Source organism: Argopecten irradians, chromosome 12, assembly GCF_041381155.1.
Source record: "Argopecten irradians isolate NY chromosome 12, Ai_NY, whole genome shotgun sequence".
Taxonomy (NCBI): domain Eukaryota; kingdom Metazoa; phylum Mollusca; class Bivalvia; order Pectinida; family Pectinidae; genus Argopecten; species Argopecten irradians.
In genome coordinates, this window is record NC_091145.1 from 2,260,506 (window position 1) to 2,274,546 (window position 14,041).

The following is a 14,041-nucleotide window of genomic DNA, read 5'->3' on the forward strand; positions in this document are numbered from 1 at the left end:
ATGTCCAACACAATCTACTTTAGTTACCTAGCTAATGTCCCCCACAATCTACCTTGGTTACCAGACTAACGTCCCCCACAATCTACCTTGGTTACCAGACTAATGTCCCCTACAATCTTCATTGGTTACCAGACTAATGTCCCCCACAATCTACCTTGGTTACCAGACTAATGTCCCCCACAATCTACCTTGGTTACCAGACTAATGTCAACCCACAATCTACCATGGTTACCAGACTAATGTCCCCCACAATCTACCTTGGTTACCAGACTAATGTCCAACACAATCTACTTTAGTTACCTAGCTAATGTCCCCCACAATCTACCATGGTTACCAGACTAATGTCCAACACAATCTACCTTGGTTACCAGACTAATGTCCCCTACAATCTTCATTGGTTACCAGACTAATGTCCCCCACAATCTACTCTGGTTACAAGAATAATGTCCCCCACAATCTACCCTGGTTACCAGACTAACGTCCCCCACAATCTACCTTGGTTACCAGATTAATATCCCCCACAGCCTACCTTGGTAACCAGACTAACGTCCCCCACAATCTACCTTGGTTACCAGACTAACGTCCCCCACAATCTACCTTGGTTACCAGACTAACGTCCCCCACAATCTACCTTGGTTACCAGACTAACGTCCCCCACAATCTACCTTGGTTACCAGACTAACGTCCCCCACAATCTACCTTGGTTACCAGACTAACGTCCCCCACAATCTACTTCGGTTACCAGACTAACATCCCCCACAATCTACCTTGGTTACCAGACTAACGTCCCCCACAATCTACCATGGTTACCAGACTAATGTCCCCTACAATCTACCTTGGTTACCAGACTAATGTCCCCCACAATCTACCATGGTTACCAGACTAATGTCCCCTACAATCTACCATGGTTACCAGACTAATGTCCCCTACAATCTACCTTGGTTACCAGACCAATGTTCCCACAACCTACTAGATTACTAGGTTCCTAGACTAATGTCCAGCTCAGTAACAGCAATGCCCCTTAAAGAATACATAAATAACCATACAAGTGTCCCATACAAACGTTTGACTATTCACAAGCTGTTTTGGAACTGCCCTTCCCTTTATGAGATAATTAATGATTAAGCTTCCTTTCTGTTGGTCTAGATCGAAATGTCTCACCAAGACATCAGGAAGCAGAAACCAACCTCAATCCTGCAAAAATAATAATCACTTAATTAGTGAATTTATCAAGTCCATATTTTTGCATCCCATTCTGGAAGCCGGCCACATCTGGCAGCAATCCAACTGGGTAGGGAGAGAATGGCCTTGATATTCCACACCTTTCCTACAGAGGCCTGCCTATAAACACAACAGTTCACCTAACTAGCTTAAGCTGCAGAAGCTGACAGACAGTCAATTTAGTTTTTAAGACTTGAAATTTAGTAAATGGTAAAGACTTCTAATACCAGTGATAAAGGAAATAAGAAGTTTGTTCTTTTAATTGTTGAAGTAGTTGATCCCATTTTTACTTTTCTTTCTCCAACCTTACACAAGGATATAGGACTAATAAACCTAAGTTGTCTTATTTGTATCTATCAGTGTCATCATAACATTCCAATCCATGATACACAGGCCAAAATAGTAGGGTGGGTTCTGGCAGATGACATACTTTAATTTGATGTGTATGTATGGCAGCATAAGTTCTTTGAAATAAAACCACCAACCTGCTTAAGTGAGATTCCAGCAACTAAATGTTAATTTTTTCACAAAAATTTGCAAAACCATTTAAACTTGACACGTTTGTCCTTATCTTATACAGATCTGTGTTTTTGTTATATAGTCAAATGAATATGATCTGATTAAAATATTGGACATGAGGCAAACATAAATAGCTTCTAATTTAATCACAAGATATCAGGTAATCACCTATTGAAAAAAAAATACTGTTAGTAGAATTAAAGATAATATAAAAGTAGTAACTACAAATAAAGGCAGATACACAACACAAGACGGCTGTTATGACGTAGATAGATCCAGAAACAATACAAATTTCATCGCGATAAACCAGAAATTATCACCAGTGATAGCCATCAAAGATAGAATCACAGAGGATTTATCAAATCTCCGAATGTGTTGGCTTATCGTTGTCATAATAAGATCAGCACCCCCGTGACTACATTCTTTGGTCAGCACAAAAAATGTCTCTCTCATGGAAATTTGGGCTTTTTTATCATGCAAGAGCTGAAAAAATCCTGGAGGAAGTAGTGCTTATTATTCATCATGACTGACAAAAGTCATAATTAATCCTAAGTACTGTTAAAATACGTCAATTAAGCTGTTACGAAACTGACCCATATATAATTGAGACAAATGCTAATGTATGTTCGCAGAAGAAATAAGATATATCAAAAGCTATTTTGATCATTTCATAGTTCTTAAAGTGTGTCTAGAATTAACACTACAAAAAGCCCTATCAAACGTCTTGACAATTCTGATCATAATCAGTGTCCGCTACCCACCACATATTTGGCTCAAATTGGCCCGAGGTTATTTATATACATCAATGAGAGAAGATCAGTTACGATAACAGCCTAAACACGTCAGCCCCAAAACTTACAATACCATGTCCAAAACCTACTACATAGGTTAATTTTTGTCCCAATCATCTTCTCCGCTCAATGGTGATATCAAGTCCATAGTCTAATCCAATTTTTATTGCATTCAATAACCAAATGTAAAAATTTCCAATTTGATGTATATATAAGTTTCTTTCATGATATATTTGTCTTTTCTGTTTTGAATGAATAGTACATGTCTTTGTTCATTTTCACAGAATAATCAAACGTTCTTGTATATCTATTGAAATGTTTTAATTGAAATGTTTATAAGTTTCTATCAATAGAAGGTGATGTAGGTGTTGATTCAGTTTTATGTTAAAATCAATTCCATTTCAGTAAAGGGTAGGGAAGACCAAATTACAAATGTGTACAGTATAGTCACATTTCTCTGATTGATTTTTAACTGTGGTTTACTGTTTCATTACCCCCACTTATAACATTGCCACACACTTGAATAGCAATAGAACTATCAATAGAACTACCAATAGATCTATCAATAGAACTATCAATACTATCAATAGATCTATCAATAGAACTACCAATAGAACTATCAATAGAACTATCAATAGATCTATCAATAGAACTATCAATAGATCTATCAATAGAACTATCAATAGATCTATCAATAGATCTATCAATAGAACTATCAATAGAACTATCAATAGATCTATCAATAGAACTATCAATAGATCTATCAATAGAACTATCAATAGAACTATCAATAGAACTATCAATAGATCTATCAATAGATCTATCAATAGAACTATCAATAGATCTATCAATAGAACTATCAATAGATCTATCAATAGAACTATCAATAGAACTATCAATAGATCTATCAATAGAACTATCAATAGAACTATCAATAGAACTATCAATAGAACTATCAATAGATCTATCAATAGAACTATCAATAGAACTATCAATAGAACTATCAATAGATCTATCAATAGAACTATCAATAGATCTATCAATAGAACTATCAATAGAACTATCAATAGATCTATCAATAGAACTATCATTAGAACTATCAATAGAACTATCAATAGATCTATCAATAGAACTATCAATAGAACTATCAATAGAACTATCAATAGAACTATCAATAGAACTATCAATAGATCTATCAATAGAACTATCAATAGAACTATCAATAGATCTATCAATAGAACTATCAATAGAACTATCAATAGAACTATCAATAGAACTATCAATAGATCTATCAATAGAACTATCAATAGAACTATCAATAGAACTATCAATAGAACTACCAATAGATCTATCAATAGAACTATCAATAGAATCATAGATTATCAATAGAACTATCAATAGACATCAAACTATCAATAGAACTATCAATAGAACTATCAATAGAACTATCAATAGAACTATCAATAGATCTATCAATAGAACTATCAATAGAACTATCAATAGAACTATCAATAGAACTATCAATAGAACTATCAATAGAACTATCAATAGAACTATCAATAGAACTATCAATAGAACTATCAATAGAACTATCAATAGAACTATCAATAGAACTATCAATAGAACTATCAATAGAACTATCAATAGAACTATCAATAGATCTATCAATAGAACTATCAATAGAACTATCAATAGAACTATCAATAGAACTATCAATAGAACTATCAATAGATCATCAATAGAACTATCAATAGAACTATCAATAGACTATCAATAGATCTATCAATAGAACTATCAATAGAACTATCAATAGAACTATCAATAGATCTATCAATAGAACTATCAATAGAACTATCAATAGAACTATCAATAGAACTATCAATAGAACTATCAATAGATCTATCAATAGATCTATCAATAGAACTATCAATAGAACTATCAATAGATCTATCAATAGAACTATCAATAGAACTATCAATAGATCTATCAATAGATCTATCAATAGAACTATCAATAGAACTATCAATAGAATGAATCAATAGAACTATCAATAGATCTATCTATCATAGAACTATCAATAGAACTATCAATAGAACTTTCAATAGAATATATATCATCACTATCTGAAACATTTCAATTTCATTATTTCATCCCAAAAGGGGGAAACAATGTGATTGTAAAAACTCCAGATATAGATCTGATGTATCTGTAAGTTTTAGCTAATTTTTTTGGGCAACATTATTTGAAGGATGTTCTAACATGTATAAAGGCAGAAAATTTACAACCAAGATCTGAGAGAAAGGTGGCAAAATTATCTCAACTTCAATCCACCATACATAGAAGGCTTTAATCTTATATGACAGCAGACAGTTACACAATACCAGTAGCATGTTATTAAAGTTTACAAAAGCAGGACCGATACCATTGTTTTGAATTTCATATCAGCAACATTAATAAAAGCATTTTTTGCAGACCTGCTCCATGGTATTGTGCCCACAACCTTGACATTGTGACCAGGTACCAACTGTGCATTACAGAATTAAAACAAATGTCACAACTGTTGAATGTCCTTGTCATTTTTATCATGAAAACAAAACAGTTCGTGGGCAGAACATACATCAATACTGGCAAAATTAGTAAAATATTATGCAATAAAATTGCAAATAAAATTATCAGAAAAAATGTAACATATTCCAAAAGTGCAATTTGCTTATAATACTTTTATCATGCTACACAGGTACTTAAGTGTTAAATGATTTACCATCATCAACTTTTTTTTTAAATGGGCAAGAAGTAGGACTATAACTACAAGGCACTGATATGGGGTAGAGTTGGCAGTTCTTACTATTACTCCTAGTCTTCTATATCGTCTTGATTTTCAAATCGAAATTGGAGCGGTTGCCAGATATGAAAATGGAAGATATCAATTTGACCATAACTGATCTAGTAAACCTTATTATTTACAATCACAATTGTAAAGCATATGAGTACAATCAATTAGGTCAGTTTTTAATGACTGATTGATTTCTTTATTTGTACACATTTTCACATCTTATGATTTGACAACTTACAATTGTCTATAAAAGCACATATACAAAAATTGGTTAGAAATGACTAACATTACATATTTGGTTTTTTTAAGAGATCAAATTCTTTTCATTCAAGATCTTTTAATTTTTTCTTTGAATGTTTTAATTCTTTGAAAGATATTTAACCTAATCCTTATAAAGATTCAATCTGAAAAAAAATGTGCTATTTATTTTTGGCCGAGTGGATATTTCCCGTGTATAGTATAATTTACGTACAACTGTCCTGTAAAGATATCTCTGGCATGCATTAGCTGAAACAAAAGGATTTGTGGGCCAGCATGTGTATTTTTGGCCCGTGTTGGTATATAAGAATCAGTGTTACCTACGTAAGCAGGGTACCTCGGTCCACTAGCCCATATCCCCTGCCGTATACACAGGTGGCACATTGTCTACTGGCCCCACCCCATCATCTATTAATCCAAAGATCATTTTTTATTTGCCACTTCAAAGTGGATCAAAGCTTTGGAATGTTATGTATTTGATACTATAGTGACCACCTGCCTAAATATACCTCTGCTAAGATCAGTTTGTCAATACACTATTCCGTATATAAATTCTCCACCAAATATATATTAAAACCAATGAAATCAGTTTCATTACGATTCTGCCCAAAATATTCTCAGCAATATAATGTAACATTATGACTGATTTCAAAGAATTGACAAAACCATTCAGGCAATGAAAATCAGATCTTCCGTTAAAATTTTTTTTTTTAACGCAACAATTCAAATGATCTAACTAATTGATTGATTACTATATATATAGCTAGCTGAAGTAATGTATTTGCTATATTTTTTTCATCCCCTGCATAGTTGAGCCTAAACTATTGGCGTCTGAAGCGTGAAGTGGACGTACCCACCGTGAAACAGTATGGGACATTAAACACAGATCCCAAAACACGTATTACATATATACAATGATATCAAAAGAGCAGTGCTATCCAACAATGTATGTAATTAAATCAATCGTTTCATTGAACGATGATCATGAGCCATCCGTCTGGAATCAACAAAACAACACTTAAGCACCAACATACTGGCCTGCAATACTTATCTTTACTTCTGCTAACTGTACTGTGTAAAAGGTACTAAATACAACATAATAGGCTTCAGCTGAATCTGAAGTTGCAAATTACTTGGTCAATCACTTTTAATTCTTCCCTTTGAAATTTAAGGCATTTTGTAATTTTTCATGGAATGGATTGATAATTAATTATTAAAAGATATTTAACTCGTAGATCACAACCATTTAAATTAAATATAGTGTACAAGATTATTGAATTTTTAGATATTGAAAAGTCTTTCTTCAACTGAAATTTTCTGAAGTATATATAACTTTCTTTAAATCAAAAATTGAGCAATTTATTTTAAACAAAATTCAAACTTGAAATTATTACATAAAGGTCAATGTCATTGAAATATAAAATTACGTAATATGTATGTAAGGTTCTGATTTTTTCGGTACTAATTGGCCACCACCCACGTGCTGATGATCAACCTGCCCTAAAACAGACCAGCGGGATGCTGCACGTTATTGGAGACCAACGTCAGTACTCAGTGGATACACAAGTACTCAATTATCAGCCAACAGTTTAGATAAAGTAAAACAATTACACATCTCCATGTCATCATGCAGACGTTATGGATGTTCCAATTGCACAAGTGAAGGTCAGAGGAGGCCTTGTAAAACTCTGACCTTTGTTCTGCTAATCGCTGTTCCACTAAGTTCTTTGGGGTTGTGTGGTTCCCTAAGTCTGACCTAGTGCAGCCTTAGTCATAGTGGACCCTAGGGAATGATTCAGTGTTACAGACACACATACAAGCCAAGCTCCACCATTCATCATCATCAACAGGGGCTTACCATTTACTGTGGAAGCTTTAACAAGGCCTCAACATTATAAAACACACTAATTTATAAAATCCAAAACTGTCTAATCAAATTTTGAATTGACCATATAGTCACAGAAATCACATATTTTTTATTTGCCTAAAGCAAAATTTTCAGAATAAAATAAAATCATTTTAATATCTTGAAGCTAGAAATGGTCACTAAAACATGGTTGAAATTATGTTTCTATATGTAAAGAGTATACAATTCACATATTTGCACTAACTTTTTCAGATTTTGAATAAACAATACACCACATGTCTTTGGCCGTATAAACTAAACCTATTTTCCCCAACACTGAATGTGAAACGTTCTAAATTTTCACATTTTACTTTGCTTTGTTTCTCTTTCAAGTGCTTTTATATGACAGACAATTTTCAAATCTGTGAATGTTAATTTTCGCAAACTTGTTTTGAAATGGAAATTGCGTAATTCAATAGCTGCAAAAGAAAATTGGTTTAGAGTATGCTGAGACACCTTAACCACTACTGTTCCCACTAAGAGACAACTTAAGACTTCTTGTTAAGTTGTGTACTGAACACAATCCAGCTAAAATCACAGTGGGTACATCTCATCATTGACAAAGCAGCATCATATAGCACTGTCCTTGGCGTGGGGCTAGAGGATGTGACGTAAAATGATTCCTGTCCTTGGCGTGAGGCTAGGGGATGTGACTTAATAAGATCCCTGTCCTTGGCGTGGGGCTAGGGGATGTGACGTAAAATGATCCCTGTCCTTGGCGTGAGGCTAGGGGATGTGACTTAATAAGATCCCTGTCCTTGGCGTGGGGCTAGGGGATGTGACGTAAATAGATCCCTGTCCTTGGCGTGGGGCTAGAGGATGTGACGTAAAATGATTCCTGTCCTTGGCGTGAGGCTAGGGGATGTGACTTAATAAGATCCCTGTCCTTGGCGTGGGGCTAGGGGATGTGACGTAAAAAGATCCCTGTCCATGGCGTGGGGCTAGGGGATGTGACGTAAAATGATCCCTGTCCTTGGCGTGGGGCTAGGGAGTGAGACGTTAAAATGATCCTTGTCCTTGGCATGGGACTAGGGGATGTGACGTAAAAAGATCCCTGTCCATGGCGTGGGGCTATAGGGGATGTGACATAAAAAGATCCCTGTCCTTGGCCTGGGGCTAGGGAGTGAGACGTTAAAAAGATCCCTGTCCTTGGCGTGGGGCTAGGGAGTGAGACGTTAAAATGATCCTTGTCCTTGGCGTGGGGCTAGGGAGTGAGACGTTAAAATGATCCTTGTCCTTGGCATGGGACTAGGGGATGTGACGTAAAAAGATCCCTGTCCTTGGCGTTGGGGCTAGGGGATGTGACGTAAAAAGATCCCTGTCCATGGCGTGGGGCTAGGGGATGTGACGTAAAATGATTCCTGTCCTTGGCGTGAGGCTTGGGGATGTGACGTAAAAAGATCCCTGTCCATGGCGTGAGGCTAGGGGATGTGACGTAAAAAGATCCCTGTCCTTGGCGTGGGGCTAGGGAGTGAGACGTTAAAATGATCCTTGTCCTTGGCGTGGGGCTAGGGAGTGAGACGTTAAAATGATCCTTGTCCTTGGCATGGGACTAGGGGATGTGACGTAAAAAGATCCCTGTCTTGGCATGGGGCTACCCGGGATGTGAAGTAAAACGCCCGTGGGAGACAGAGTTTTGTGTACATTAAGACCTCCCAGTATTTGACCAGTGTAATAACATACCCACTGTGATAGGTCACCAGGTATATGAATCAATGTTTACGGAGGTCCTCTCAGGTGTGACCGCCACCCCCGACAGTTGGCTGTGTGTACACAATGTTTTTGTACAGTACGCCAGGCCAAACATTTACAGGGGTAGCGACATGTGACCCCATATGTACCCCAGGTGTACTATACCTATAGCTCTGTCCATTGTACAGTACGCCAGGCCAAACATTTACAGGGGTAGCGACTTGTGACCCCATATGTTCCCCAGGTGTACTATACCTATAGCTCTGTCCATTGCCCAGATTCGTGATCTTAGTTGTGTCCATATCTCTATGTATACTCTTTCATATCACAAAACATAAACCAATATTTTGTGAGTACTAGTAATTACTAACGACCCTGCAAAAGAACCCTTAAGTATCATTTATGATAAACGTCGTGGATACACTATGTATTTCTTACTATGGTAATTATAAGTACATACTGCTTGCCAAATCTCTGTCACGTCTTAAATTCGTTAAAATCTCACAAATTTTTAAATATGTAAAGAACAGGAAAAATTGTCATCACCCAAACATCCAGTAATTGACAGCCAATGGCTCTACCAACAGGGCCACAGAAGCATGCATGTGTCATCAGAAATCATGACCTTATTTTTTAAGTCACTAGACTTACTACTTTCACATATAAATAACATCTCTACCTATACGTATCTGTAAACTTGAAGTTTGATACTTTACCCCAAATCCTCAACTCCAATTTGGTTGTAAAAGCAAGTTATGTTTTGTAAATGCTGTTCCCCAAATCTCCTTCGATTCCACCTATCCCCCTAAAGTTTGACAGTATTGTAGATGTACTTTACTAAGAGGCAATTAATCGTATTAAATCACCACCATGATTGTACAGGAGACCCATCTAACATTAGTCATTCCACATGTGGGTACCCAAAGAGCCTCGATCATCAAATGCAATTTTTTTCTCATTTCTTCAACATTTCTGTGATTTATTAGACAATTTTTGCTTATCAAATTTGGAGAAGACACAGACAGGCCAATTTTTCAGCTCTGCATTTTCCATGCATGCATGCAATTTTGCTCGATATAATTACCTAATTTTGTATGATTTGTCATGATATCAAGACTATTTCATTTTTTGTCTCATTGTATTTGCAATGCTAGAAGTAGTTGAAACGTTATCATGTATGAAAAGGAGACTGATTTGTTCAGCTATCAAATTGCAGAACAATTTGTGCTCACATGTTGACAGTTACATACATGCACTTTCCACTACATATTACGTACAGTACAGATGAAGATGGCCTAGTATAGCATATGAGTATATAATATACTGCTGGATAGCTATAGTCTATATTGAAACCCCTCAACAAGAACTATCCTGCTTAACCTGCCAACATTAACTCCAAGTATTGTTTCTCAAGATTTTATAAGATTTATGTTTCAAGACCAGCTACAGACCATCTAAGAGCTGTAATAAAATGTTAATTAAATCAGACAAAATTTTGCAGTGAACTTGTGTTTGGATCTTGTTCAAGTGGGAGCAAATTGAAGATGATACAGGCAAATGACTTCCTGTTGGAAGGGTCCATTTCCGAGGGTCTTTAACACTAGAATGGTGGCCCTTTGTGGGTGATCATGCCTGGCTGACCTCCATTGTCAGATATCACACCTCATGTGATGGCTCTATAAGCTACTGGGTGAACACAGGGCCATGTGGTTTACCAGACTTGTCAAAAGCTTTCTATAAAAGACAAGTGTCGGAGAACCACTAAGTAAGTTATCCCGGAAGTACATCGACCTTGTGAACCGGAGGACGGGGCCAGTAAACAGGGCCCACCTTACATCAAATACAGAATTACTGCTATATAATCGTGACAAGTACATGCTGTTTAAGGCACTCGGCAATTTGCGGCAATAATCTGATCACAATATTAATGGCGCTATAATGGATCTGGCAGAAATCGGTTTTTTATTTGTGTATATGGCACAGTGTGTAGGATTGTTAAATCATCTTCCAGGTAATTAAAATGTACTGCCCACCCATGCCTCTGTGTATACACCTGTGGGCCGTCCGTCGGCTCGTTAGTATACTATATACCTGGTCATTTCACCTACCCCTCCCACACATCTTCACACACAGAGACACACACGCTTCACCGGAACTTACTACAGTTGTAAACATGCTCTCTCTCTCTAGTTCTCTATTACACTCTCACGCAGGTTATTGTATGTTTTGTCAAGGTCATTGGTTTTCTTTAACAAGGGACGAACAGCCGGAAGCGTGGGGCTAATTTCCTCACTGTGATACAATATAGGTATGGTATTGGGGAATAATCTACCTATGACCACATGTGTGATACAAGAGTGAGTAACATCGTAAGGCTTTTCAATTTTCACTTTGTACTTGATCTTCCTGTTAGTGCAAGCAGCTGTGTTTAATTAAGGACTGGTACAGGGAGTGGTTTCTCCTGACCCCAGCTCACATCCCCAGAACCTTCTTTTTTGTATCACTTTTATTAATTATTATCGTATATACAGGGTTTTAAATTCAACTACCTGCAGGCACAACACTGGATAAAGGGTGGATTACACTGGATTCTAACTGATAGCACCTTCTTAGATATAGACAACATCTTTCTCCAATCTTGTGTAGAGCTCAGAAAGCAGAGGTTTGGAATTAAGTTGAATTATTTCCCAAACACATTAACAAGTTACACAATAAATTAAGAGAGTTAACCAAGCCACCTAAACTATTTCCTTCCCTAGCAATAATCTACCACTCCCAAGATAAATCAGAATCAGCCAGTAGAACGTCTGCCTTGTCCCAACTCTCTTACAACAGAAGAATGGTAGAATGGGCACCAAACTTGTACAAGTTATTTATCTTAAACCATATACCAATGATAATTTAAAATCAGTAATCCCTCACCTGTTACCATGTGATCACAGTGCATATTAAATGTGATAATTCTCCATAAAGATTTTTCCATGATTGACTGATAACTTTAAATGAAGGTCAATTCATTGAACAAATTTTGCAACCCTTCATTCTAGCATACTATGTCCAATATTCGGTACCTATAGGCCTCTTATTGATTGGCATACAAAAAATGATTTTCGGCTATTTGACCACTGTGACCTTGCATTAAGGTTACAAGGTCATTTACTTGAACAAACCTGATAGTATAAGGCTTATAGACCTTCATCCCAGCATGGTGTAAACTTATTGTAAGTCCAATATCAGGTCTCTCAGGTGCTCACTTATCGACAGAAATTGTTTTAAGGTTTTAGCATATAGCTATTTGACCCGTTTCCTTAGGTGGAGATTAAGGTCATCTATTTGAACAAAAATAGATGCAATATGAGATCTCTAGGACTCTATGTTATGGACAAAGATTTGTTCCATGATTTCAGTCTATTTGACTCAGTGTGACCTTGAATGATGGTGCAAGACCACCTTCAGATAGAGAAGCTACAGAAGTTACAAATGGTACTTCCAGTTTTGTTAAGGTCATGTATGTGTAGGCACACAAGTTTTCTGTTTAAGACAAATTTTAAATTGTAATTTAGGATTAAAATAACGCTGACAGATCACCAATTTAAAACAGAAAGAAATCATAAACAGAACAAAGATTAATTGTTGATAAAATTTAAGTGATACATAAAGAATGAGTGTTCGCTTGCTCAGCTAAAATGAACGTGAATATCAATCAAGTTTCATGTTTGAGTTCATGCAGTTAATGATACAACAGTCATCCTTGTTATGTAATTAATTATCATATCTGATGCTAGTAATGAAATTTAGACAATGTAATTAATTTTTCGATAATCAATTTTACTTATGTAATCATTAAAGCAATGATAATTTTCATATCAAAGTATTGTGGAATTTTTCACATTTTACATTCTTATTGAAATAATTATATAATTGCAATTTAATTACTGTTTTAATTAACCTTGCACTTATTTCTGTCACGCTACATGATCCTTGGTTGAGTCAGATTTATATTAGCTAGATTGACTATAAAACATCTGTATCACACAGCTATAACAGTTAGCTAGATTGACTATAAAACATCTGTATCACACAGCTATAACAGTTAGCTATATTGACTATAAAACATCTGTATCACACAGCTATAACAGTTAGCTAGATTGACTATAAAACATCTGTATCACACAGCTATAACAGTTAGCTAGATTGTCTATAAACTCTGTATCACACAGCTATAACAGTTAGCTAGATTGACTATAAAACATCTGTATCACACTATAACAGTTGCTTTTGAAAACATCTGTACACACAGCTATAACAGTTAGCTAGATTGACTATAAAACATCTGTATCACACAATGACTATAAACATCTGTATCACACAGCTATAACAGTTAGCTAGATTGACTATAAAACATCTGTATCACACAGCTATAACAGTTAGCTATATATTGACTATAAAACATCTGTATCACACAGCTATAACAGTTAGCTAGATTGACTATAAAACATCTGTATCACACAGCTATAACAGTTAGCTAGATTGACTATAAAACATCTGTATCACACAGCTATAACAGTTAGCTATATTGACTATAAAACATCTGTATCACACAGCTATAACAGTTAGCTATATTGACTATAAAACATCTGTATCACACAGCTATAAACAGTTAACAGCTATATTGACTATAAAACATCTGTATCACACAGCTATAACAGTTAGCTAGATTGACTATAAAACATCTGTATCACACAGCTATAAACAGTTAGCTAGATTGACTATAAAACATCTGTATCACACAGCTATAACAGTTAGCTAGATTGACTATAA